Source organism: Bos indicus, chromosome 16, assembly GCF_029378745.1.
Source record: "Bos indicus isolate NIAB-ARS_2022 breed Sahiwal x Tharparkar chromosome 16, NIAB-ARS_B.indTharparkar_mat_pri_1.0, whole genome shotgun sequence".
Lineage (NCBI taxonomy): Eukaryota > Metazoa > Chordata > Mammalia > Artiodactyla > Bovidae > Bos > Bos indicus.
The window spans coordinates 50,177,227-50,189,625 of NC_091775.1; positions in this window are offsets into that span (position 1 = coordinate 50,177,227).

Genomic DNA, 12,399 nt, shown 5'->3' on the forward strand with positions numbered 1-12,399 from the left:
AAGGTAAGGGAACCCAGGAGAACTGCTCTGCTGCGTGGCTAGCAGTCTAGGGTTTTATTGTGATGGGATTAGTTTCTGAATAGTCTTTGGCCAATCATTCTAATTCAGTCTTTCCTGGTGGCGCATGCATCACTCAGCCAAGATGGATGCTAGCGAGAGGGATTCTGGGAAGTGGACGGACTTGCAGTGTCTCCTTTCAACCTTTCCCGAACTCTTCTGGTTGATGGTGGCTTATTAGTTCCATATTCCTTATCAGGATCTCCTGTCATAAAACAACTCATGCAAATGGTTACTATGGTGCCTGGCCAAGGTGGGCGGTTTCAATCAGTGTGCTTCTCCTAACAATTTTCCCCTGAGAGACTTCATACTCAAGATACTTGTTGGGAATTGGGGCAGATGTCTCTTCCTTCTGTAACTTCTTCCTGCTATGCATGGGCATAGGCCTGCCTAGCAGAGCAGAAGTTTCTCTCTACCAGATCTAAGTCAAGGTATTTTTTGCCTGGAACCAGCATTCACCCTTGTAATAACAGCAATTTAGTTTGAAACTGTTGGCTCCTCTCAGAGATGAAACAGACAGGGGCCAAACAGGAGACCTAACAGGATGGTCATCTCTGGTCCCCAGAAACAAAAGGCAACATTTGGGGTGAGGGTTACAGGGTTTGTGACCCTTTTTGATTGGTTGGTGGTGAGGCAATAGAGCTGTGCTCCAGAAATCTTGTGTTCAGTCTGAAGTTACCACCCTCCACCTGGGTGGGGGCTTAAAGACTGTTATGCATATTTCTTTGAGTAAGAACCAGGACTCTGTCTGGAGGCAGTACCAACCTTTGATTGTTTCTCCTGTTTCTGTATCCCCTCCCTTTCCTGATTAGCAATTGTTTGAATCCACCCTTTGGAACTCAGGGAATGTCAAGGAGGCTGAATGAAGCCTATATCCTACAGACAAGAAATGGAGAACACAGAACAGATCTCTACTCCAGAGCCCCACAGAGTTCTACTCAGTTTTAATTTAGGGAACTAGGCAGCTATGACTGTGATAACTTCTTGTCAAAATGGAGCATAGGACTGCCTCAGCTTGGAGTATAGACACTGAATTGGAACTATTTCTGAGTTCCAAGTTCTAGATCTGAGTCTTGTATGATTAAAATTTCAATCCCTTGGTCTGCCATTTTGCTGTAACAGACCCAATTAGAAGTAGTTGGAGGAGTGATAACTGGGATTTAGTAGACAAAATAAATCTCATTTCTTTTTGGAAGAATAGGCCTGAAACCCAGTCTGGACCTGGCACTTCAGGGAGACTTTTAGCCAGGTAGTCAGTTGCCTAGTTTTATAAAAAGTAAGGTTGCGTGAATTTAACTCAGATGACTATTATATCTACTACTGCGGGCAGGAATCCCTCAGAAGAAATGGAGTAGCCATCATGGTCAACAAAAGAGTCCGAAATGCAGTACTTGGATGCAATCTCAAAAACGACAGAATGATTTCTGTTCATTTCCAAAGCAAACCATTCAATATCACAGTAATCCAAGTCTATGCCCCAACCAGTAACGCTGAAGAAGCTGAAGTTGAACGGTTCTATGAAGTCCTACAAGACCTTTTAGAACTAACACCCAAAAAAGATATCCTTTTCATTATAGGGGACTGGAATGCAAAAGTAGGAAGTCAAGAAATACCTGGAGTAACAGGCAAATTTGGCCTTGGAATATGGAATGAAGCAGGGCAAAGACTAATAGAGTTTTGCCAAGAAAATGCACTGGTCATAGCAAACACCCTCTTCCAACAACACAAGAGAAGACTCTACACATGGACATCACCAGATGGTCAACACCAAAATTAGATTGATTATAGTCTTTGCAGCCAAAGATGGAGAAGCTCTATACAGTCAGCAAAAACAAGACTGGGAGCTGACTGTGGCTCAGATCATGAACTCCTTATTGCCAAATTCAGACTTATATTGATGAAAGTAGGGAAAACCACTAGACCATCCAGGTATGACCTAAATCAAATCCCTTATGATTATACAGCGGAAGTGAGAAATAGATTTAAGGGCCTAGATCTGATAGATAGAGTGCCTGATGAACTATGGACGGAGGTTCGTGACATTGTACAGGAGACAGGGATCAAGACCATCCCCATGGAAAAGAAATGCAAAAAAGCAAAATGGCTGTCTGGGGAGGCCTTACAAGTAGCTGTGAAAAGAAGACAAGTGAAAAGCAAAGGAGAAAAGGAAAGATATAAGCATGTGAATGCAGAGTTCCAAAGAATAGCAAGAAGAGATAAGAAAGCCTTCCTCAGCGATCAATGCAAAGAAATAGAGGAAAACTACAGAATGGGAAAGACTAGAGATCTCTTCAAGAAAATTAGAGATCCCAAGGGAACATTTCATGCAAAGATGGGCTCGATAAAGGACAGAAATGGTATGGACCTAACAGAAGCAGAAGATATTAAGAAGAGGTGGCAAGAATACACAGAAGAACTGTACAAAAAAGATCTTCATGACCCAGATAATCACGATGGTGTGCTCACTCACCTAGAGTCAGACATCCTGGAATGTAAGTCAAGTGGGCCTTAGAAAGCATCACTACGAACAAAGCTAGTGGAGGTGATGGAATTCCAGTGGAGCTCTTTCAAATCCTGAAAGATGATGCTGTGAAAGTGCTGCACTCAATATGCCAGCAAATGTGGAAAACTCAGCAGTGGCCACAGGACTGGAAAAGGTGAGTTTTCATTCCAATCCCAAAGAAAGGCAATGCCAAAGAATGTTCAAACTACAGCACAGTTGCACTCATCTCACACGCTAGTGAAGTAATGCTCAAAATTCTCCAAGCCAGGCTTCAGCAATACGTGAACCGTGAACTTCCAGATGTTCAAGCTGGTTTTAGAAAAGGAAGAGGAACCAGAGATCAAATTGCCAACATCCGCTGGATCATGGAAAAAGCAAGAGTTCCAGAAAAACATCTACTTCTGCCTTATTGACTATGCCAAAGCCTTTGACTGTGTGGATCACAATAAACTGTGGGAAATTCTGAAAGAGATGGGAATACCAGACCACCTGACCAGCCTCTTGAGAAATCTGTATGCAGGTCAGGAAGCAACAGTTAGAACTGGACATGGAACAACAGACTGGTTCCAAATAGGGGAAGGAGTACATGAAGGCTCTATATTGTCACCCTGCTTATTTAACTTATATGCAGAGTACATCATGAGAAACGCTGGGCTGGAAGAAGCACAAGCTGGAATCAAGATTGCCAGGAGAAATATCAATAACCTCAGATATGCCGATGACACCACCCTTATGGCAGAAAGTGAAGAGGAACTAAAAAGCCTCTTGATGAAGGTAAAAGAGGAGACTGAAAAGGTTAGCTTAAAACTCAACATTCAGAAAACAAAGATCATGGCATCTGGTCCCATCACTTCATGGGAAATAGATGGGGAAACAGTGGAAACAGTGTCAGACTTTATTTTTGGGGGGCTCCAAAATCACTGCAGATGGTGACTGCAGCCATGAAATTAGAAGACGCTTGCTCCTTGAAAAGAAAGTTATGACCAACCTAGATAGCATATTCAAAAGCAGAGACATTACTTTGCCAACAAAGATCTGTCTAGTCAAGGCTATGGTTTTTCCAGTGGTCATGTATGGATGTGAGAGTTGGACTGTGAAGAAGGCTGAGCGCCAAAGAATCGATGATTTTGAACTGTGGTGTTGGAGAAGACTCTTGAGAGTCCCCTGGACTGCAAGGAGATCCAACCAATCCATTCTGAAGGAGATCTGCCCTGGGATTTCTTTGGAAGGAATGATGCTAAAGCTGAAACTCCAGTACTTTGGCTACCTCATGCGAAGAGTTGACTCACTGGAAAAGACTCTGATGCTGGGAGGGATTGGGGGCAGGAGGAGAAGGGGATGACAGAGGATGAGATGGCTGGATGGCATCACTGACTCGATGGATGTGGGTCTGAGTGAACTCTGGGAGTTGGTGATGGACAGGGAGGCCTGGCGTGCTGTGATTCATGGGGTCACAAAGTGTCGGACACGACTGAGCGACTGAACTGAACTGAACTGAAGGTTGCAGTTACTAGCTTCCAGCAGACATTGTTTTGAGAATGGTGGCATCCGAGCCTGACATGACTCAGGAAACTCAAGTGTTTATCAACACAAGGTCTAACCTGAAAGTACACCCATAGCATCACCTACTTATTTCCCAGGATATCTGAATCATAGCTACTCTATTTTGACTTTTAATTGTAAACTTTTCCTTAATAGCCAAAGCAGGTTTCACCGTTAATGACATCAGTGTTTCTCTAGGTATAAGAAGATGCAAGAATTGGGATTCATAAAATCTTCTCCTGAAAAGATTTAACTATTTGAAAGCCTGTTCTGCCAGTTTTTCCCAGAGCACAGAGTGCCTCATTCCTGGTTTTCACCCTGAACTCCTTTCAGGGGCGTTGAAAGCCAGCAGTTGCAGCAGCCACAATTTAATCTTTGTAGATGTAGATGGCAAGTGTCAGTCTTCAGTTGGCAGAGCCCCTTTTTGCTCATAAACTTGACCATGATTTTGAGGGGGACATTTCAAGACTATTTTATCCCATGGTGCTGAGAATGTCCATTCTCAGGTTTGGCAAAGATTTTGTTGACAGGCCACTCAATGTGCTGTTACTGGACTAGGCCATAAAACAGCATCCAAAATTCTCTGGACCACCTGTCATACTAGCCTCTTGGTCCAGGAAAATATTCCCTCTTGTTGCTTCTCATATCTAGAGTTACACTGTTACCATCATCTGTCTCGTAAGGCAATGGCACCCCACTCCAGTACTCTTGCCTGGAAAATCCCATGGACCGAGGAGCCTGGTAGGCTGCAGTCCATGGGGTCACTGAGAGTCGGACACGACTGAGAGACTTCACTTTCACTTTTCACTTTCATGTAGTGGAGAAGGAAATGGCAACTCACTCCAGTATTCTTGCCTGGAGAATCCCAGGGACAGGGGAGCCTGGTGGGCTGCTATCTATGGGGTCACACAGAGTCGGACATGACTGAAGTGACTTAGCATAGCATAGCATAGCATTATTCTATTAGAGGCCTCAGACACACATTTGACAGTGTAAGAAACAGCAATTTTGTAAAACAGGTGAAATACAAATAACATAGCCAGCAGTATTATTAAAGTCACAAGTAAGACTTAAGTTAAGAGCTTCTATTAGACGTAGCCGTATATCTCAGGTCATCTGACTTAGTCTGCTCTGTAGAATCTTTATCTTCCAGGGAAATTATATATTGGCACCATCTATAAGGCACATAGCCCAGTTTTCTAGTGTTACTAGACTAATTGTCCTTAGTATGATTTAATTGTTTCCAACACAGAGGAGACTTTAAACCTAAATTATCATAGCCTGGTGTTATCTATATAAATCCATCCCATAATTGTGGGAGATTTTTTCCTCCTTTGCTGAAACTTTTCTGGTTTCTCTGATTGAGCTTGAGTAATAGAAAAAAGCTCAAATTTATGGCCAGAGTCAGAGCAGGCATTATTAATTGGCCCAGTGAGGGGATCCCATCTAGTAATATCACAGTGACCTGAATATGACTATAATTTTTTTTTTTAAAGTAAAATTTCTCAGGGCCAACCAGTTAGAGTCTTGTAGTAGAGAAATTTACCAAGGTAACCCAGAACTAGACATAGGTAATTGGCTACAAACCCAACAATTGAATTTATTTCTAAAACTAGCATAGAATCAGGCCTATGATAGAAAAGGTCTTTGATTTATATGCAAAGGTCTAAGAAGTCAAGAAAACATAAATGATCATACGAATCAGGTCCAGCATCTTGGGCAAGCTGTCTACCTCTGATGTCGTTGTCTTCTCATCCTAGTGTAGTGTAGTTTCTCCTGCTTGAGCATCATTTTAAAGTGAGATCAGGTCAGCTGTCTTCTCTGTAGACCAATCCAGTGTAGGGGCCTTTAGAAGTGGGAATTAATCTAAGAGTTAATTTCCCTTCAGTTTCCTTGTGCATGAGCTAGTTAAGAGTACCTGATTAAAAAGTCCTTCCATCCAGGTTGGAGACAGTCCCTTAAATTATGTCTTTTTCCAGTCCTGGTTGCAGGTCATGAGGCATCTGATCTTCATCCAAAGATAGATTACTGAGATAAGCTTCAGAAACAAACTTAGGATGTTCTTTAAGAATTCAATTAAATTTTACATTAATATCACATAACAGCAAAGAACGATCTAAAAGATGAGTCTTACTAGATGCAGACCTCCATTAACAAACTGGGATTTAACATTTTTTGAAAAATATCTTTTTCTCCCAAAAGTTAACCTCATTTTTATCAAATATAACCAAATTAAGGATAGTTTGTTTGCAAAATAGTTCTGTTCTCACTAATTTGGGTCTGATGATTTATATAACCATAATTGATTATAGACTTTTTATTTTGCTGAAATATTTATAGAGTCTCAGACTGAACTATTAAAATAAAACAGGGCTGGGAAACTCACACCAAAGGCTTATCACAGATTTTGCCTAACAAATCTGGGTGAATTCTTCCCTTTTTAAGGTCTCAAAAATTTCTTGAGATTTTTGTACCCATGAGATAACCTTCCTAACTCATTTGATAAACTTACTGGAAACCTAAGAATTTCCAATTTTTGGAGGAGTCAGATAGAGAGAAAATATAATTGTTTTGTTTATAACGTTTAATTTTACCAAAGTATTGTCACAATTAGTTTGAGAGGAAGGTTTTCCCTACTCCCTGAAAACCTAAGATTCAAACCAGTAATTTTTCAGATAGAAACCATAAAAGTTATAAGCATATTCGCTGGCTCATTCAGTCCTTTTGTTAACTTTTGTGAAGTCATCAGGTTTTCCATTAGAATACCAGGACATATCAGAATGTTAAGAACTTCATATAATTTCTAGGACATCTGTATTAGTAATTTTACCATACATCATAACGTGAGCGGATTTATTACTCATTTGATAATCTTTTTCATGTAATTTAACCAACGAAATAAACACAGTTTAATATCTCTCTTTGGGATGTTTCAGGGGCCCTCTGAAGCACCCCAAAGTTAGCTAGAGGTCAAAAGAACTTCAAAAGAATTCTATTTAGGAAGTTTTATTGAAAAGATCAATTAAAAGGGTTTAGAACATGTGGTCAGATTTAGTCAGTGTTGATGGGTGCATCATTTAGCTTGCTGATACGTCACAATAGGCCTAAATACCAAGGCTCAAGGTCTAGTGAAAGTCAGCTCCACCATCTTGGACCCCAGTTTTCTTATGGCTGTGTCATTTCTAACAAAATCCATTTATCTGACTAATTGTAATCCAATTTTAGAAAATCCTGATCATGCATAACTCTTTTTAGTAATTTTTCATACCTTTTTTTTTTTTTTTTTTTACTGAAAACACACTTCCTACTTTCCTTTAGCAACCAAGAACTTACCTTTATATTAGCATTTTATAGATTGGTGAGCATAAATATCAGTGATAATTTCCAAAACACTTGCTTTCTTAGAACATTTTAGGATGGCACCAAACATTATTCATTTATAGTCCCAAATCTCTTTAGTTTCTCTGTAAAAGGAAATTAGTGTTTAGTAGTAAATGTTTCAAAATCTTTATTTTATTTGGAAATAACCTAACTATTCAACAGACTTCCAACACTTAGCACACTTGGCACAACCCTTAGAAATTTAAGTTACACCAATCTGGAGAGACTATTTTAGACAGATAATTCTAAAGAATAATTATTCTTAATAGAGTTTATATAAAAGCTCATATCTCATTTACATTTTTTTAGACGTTTCTTCACTCAAGGTAATTTCCTTATTGATAAACTTGTAACAGATATAATATTTAACTTATATTAAACCTAGGTACAATGAAAATATTCTACTTAATGTTAATTACTCTAAGACATATCTATATTAGATAGGTCAACAAACAAACATTAATATCAGGTATTTAATCTGAATATTTCCCAGTTCAATTAACCTGGAATTTATTGTTTAATTTAGAATTATTTGATTTGTAAGCACTTACCTTTTTTTAAGCCAAATAAATAGAGTTTATTTACAAATTAACCTCAAAAATATTACCCAGAGACAAAGACATACCAAGACATATTTAGGCAGACACAGTGCAAGATCTAGCTTCATTTTCTAAGTTTAGTCATGAATTAGATATTACAATATAGAATTTACTAGTTTATAAAAAAACAGTTGAAATAAATAAAAAATTTAAAGTCTTTTTCTCCTTTTCCCTCAGTATCAGGAGTTAGAGATGGTCTAGATAAGTGTTCCTGAGAGTCCTGGTCTCAAGGCATATGGAAAGAAAATCAAGTTCTAACAAAATGGCGGCAGGTCTAAACCAAATGGTGGCCAGACAAAGCAAAACGGCCATCAAAAATCACAACACAGAACAGAGTTAAAACACACACATATAAACCTGGCAGTCCTCATCAGACACTCCCTTAAATACAAGAATACAGTCTCTCAGAAAACCTCCTATAGAGACACAGAACTTCAGATCTAAGTACTAACAGCTTCAAAGATTTCAAAGGGAGGAAAGGAAGCCAGGTTGAAAGAAGGGGGAGAAGGCGGGAGAGGGGGCAAAAGTGGTGGCCTTACAGACGTCTCCTGCCACCCACAGATACCCAGGCATTACGGGACTTTACCCTGGGCCTCCAGCGAAGGGAGGACTGGAACTCGGCACTACCAGAAATCAGACCAGACCAGAACCAGAATTCGAGTTCTCTACCAAGAAGAGGCAATCAGTCTCCAATCCTCAGCTCAGGCTGAGGGCCCTCCGACCAGATTCCTGCATCCAGGACCGGGGGACTAGAAAAACGGGGAAGGATAGGAAGGTTTAAGGAGAGGAAAGAGAGAGGGAAGGGGAGAGAGATCAATAAAATCTCTTGTTCCTTACCGGTCGGGGCACTCTGGCCAGTTGTCTGCGTCAGGAGGAGACCAGGGACAAAAGGGTCCCAGTTGCAGCCGCTGGGTCTGGTCCATTGACAGGCAAGCTGGCCCCTGAGTACCCGGAGTGGTCAGGTTGTCAGTCTCAGTGAAGAAGAGTCCCGCCAGAGTCGCCATTTGTTGCAGGAAGGTGGACCCCTTCCAGGGCCCGAAACTGGGCTCTTGTCTAACACTCAGAAATGAATTGTCTGGGGAGACACATGTGCTGACAAAGCAAGAGATTTTATTGGAAAGGGCACCCGGGTGGAGCACAGTAGTGTAAGGGAACCCAGGAGGACTGCTCTGCTGAGTGGCTTGCAGTCTCAGGTTTTATTGTGATGGGATTAGTTTCTGGGTGGTCTTTGGCCAATCATTCTAATTCAGAGTCTTTCAAACTGGTGGTGCCACGCATCGCTCAGCTAAGATGGATGCTAGCGAGAGGGATTCTGGGAAGTAGACGGACACGCGGTGTCTCCTTTCGGCCTTTCCCGAACTCTTCTGGTTGGTGGTGGCTTATTAGTTCCATATTCCTTATCAGGATCTCCTGTCATAAAACAATTCATGCAAATGGTTACTATGGTGCCTGGCCAGGGTGGGCGGTTTCAATCAGTGTGCTTCCCCTAACAACTGCAGTGGTTTTTGCCATATATTGACATGAATTAGCCACGGGTGTACATGTGTCCCCCATCTCAAACCCCCCTCCCACCTCCCTTCCCATCCCATCCCTCTGGGTTGTCCCAGTGAATCGACTTTGAGTGCCCCGTTTCATGCATTGAACTTGGACTGGTCATCTATTATACATATGGTAATATACATGTTTCAATGCTGTTGTCAAATCATCCCACCCTTGCCTTATCCCACAGAGTCCAAAAGTCTGTTCTTTATATCTGTGTCTCTTTTCTGTCTCGCGTATAGGGTCATCGTTACCATCTTTCTAAATTTCATATATATATGTTAATATACTGTATTGGTGTTTTTCTTTCTGACTTACTTCACTCTGTTTAATAGGCTCCAGTTTCATCCACCTCATTAGAACTGATTCAAATGCATTCTTTTTAATAGATGAGTAATATTTCATTGTGTATATGTACCACAACTTTCTAATCCATTCGTCTGCCGATGGACATCTAGGTTGCTTCCATGTCCTAGCTTTTGTAAACAGGGCTGTGATGAACATTGGGGTACACGTGTCTTTTTCAATTCTGGTTTTCTTTGTGTGTATGCCCAGCAGTGGGATTGCTGAGTTTTATAGAAGTTCTATTTCCAGTTTTTTAAGGACTCTCCACACTGTTCGCCATAGTGGCTGTACTAGTTTGCATTTCTACCAACAGTGTAAGACGGCTCCCTTTTCTCCACATACTCTCCAGTATTTACTATTTGTAGACTTTTTGGTAGCAGTGCAGGCAGATTCTTTACCCACTGAGCTAATGTTTTCTTTGGGATCTATTAAATTCTTTCCTAATTTCTTCTTCTGCTTTGGTTTCTCTCTATTACTTTTGTCTTAAGTCTGTCTGTTGAGCGGTTCAGCTCTGGGGTAGGGGCAGCCTCCAATTCCATCCTGCTTCCTTTGTTGCTGTTGGGTGTAGTGTTTTATGTAGAGCAATTTGGTAAAGGAAACCCATAGTCTTATTCAGATCATCTTTCTCTCTCTCTCTCTTTTTTATTTTTATTTTTTTGGCTGCACTGTGCAGCTTGTGAGATCTTATTTCTCTAACCATGGGCCGAATGTGGGCTACAACACTGAAAGTTCTGAGTCCTAACACCAAGGAGCTCCTCAGATCCTCTTTGGCTTGCTGATTTTTACCCCTCTCATCTGCTGAGAAAAGATTATCAAAATCTTCCAACTGTGGTGCAGAACTATTTCCCCCTTCAGTTCTATAAATTTTGCTTTATGTGTTTAGGAGATCTATTACCGGACACATACGCATTTAAGATGGTCATCTCTTTCTCATGAATCAACTATTTATCTTAATGAAAGATCTCTCTCTTTTATCTTTTTGGCCTTAAAGTCTATTTTATCTGATATCTGATAGTCACTCTTACCTTCTTATGCTTCTATTTCATGGCATTCCCACCCCCATCCATTCATTTTCAATCTATTTGTGTCTTATATTTAAAGTGTATCTCTCACAAATAGCATATGGTTAGTAAAAGAGTTCCAGAAAAACATCTACTTTTGCTTTATTGACTATGCCAAAGCCTTTGACTATGTGGATCACAACAAATTGTGGAAAATTCTTCAAGAGATGGGAATACTAGACCACCTGACCTGCCTCCTGAGAAGTCTGTATGCAGATCAAGAAACAACAGTTACAACCGAACATGGAACAACAGACTGGTCCCAAATTGGGAAAGGAGTACATCAAGGCTATATCTTATCACCCTGCTTATTTAACTTATAAGAAGAGTACATCATGCAAAATGCCAGACTGGATGAAGCACAAGCTGGAATCAAGATTGCTGGGAGAAATATCAATAACCTCAGAAGTGCAGATGACACCACCCTTATGGCAGAAAATGAAGAGGAACTAAAGAGCCTCTTGATGAAAGTTAAAGAGGAGATTGAAAAAATTGGCTTAAAACTCAACATTCAAAAAGCTAAGATCATGACATCCGGTCCCATCACTTCATGGCAAATAGATGGGGAAATGATGGAAACCATGACAGACTTTATTTTCTTGGGCTCCAAAATCACTGCAGATGGTGACAGCAACCATGAAATTAAAAGATGCTTGTTCCTTGGAAGAAAAGCTATGATAAATCTACACAGCATATTAAAAAGCAGAGACCTTACTTTGCTGACAAAAGTCTGTCTAGTCAAAGCAATGGTTTTCCCAGTAGTCATGTATGGATGTGAAAGTTGGACTATAAAGAAGGTTGAGCACCTTCTTTTGAATTGTGGTGTTGTGAGAGTCCCTTGGACTGCAAGGAGATCAAACCAGTCAATCCTAAAGGAAATCAGGCTGAATATTCATTGAAAGGACTGTTGCTGAAGCTGAAACTCCAATGATTTGGCTACCTGATGCAAAGAACTGACTCACTGGAAAAGACCCTGATGCTGGGAAAGATTGAAGTCAGGAAGAGAAGGGGAAGACAGAGGATGAAATGTTTGGATTGTTAGTTCCGTGTTCCTTCCCAGGACCTCCTATCTTAACATAACTCAGGTAGATGGTTACTACTACGTGGTGCCTGGCCAGGGTGGCCGGTTCCAGTCAGTGTTTCCCCTAACAGAGCCAGAACCCCCAGTGGCAGCTACTACTGCCCTGGTCCCCCATGTGCTGGCCTCACGTGGCAGAGTCACTTCTCCAGTTCTGAAAGCCAGGAGTCCAAGACCAAGATGTCGGCAGGGCTAGTTCCTTCTCAGGCTGTGGAGGAGGTGCCTCCAGGTCTCTCACTGAGCCTCCAGTCCCCTGGGACTCCTTGGCTTTGTCGATTTAGAAAAAATTGCACA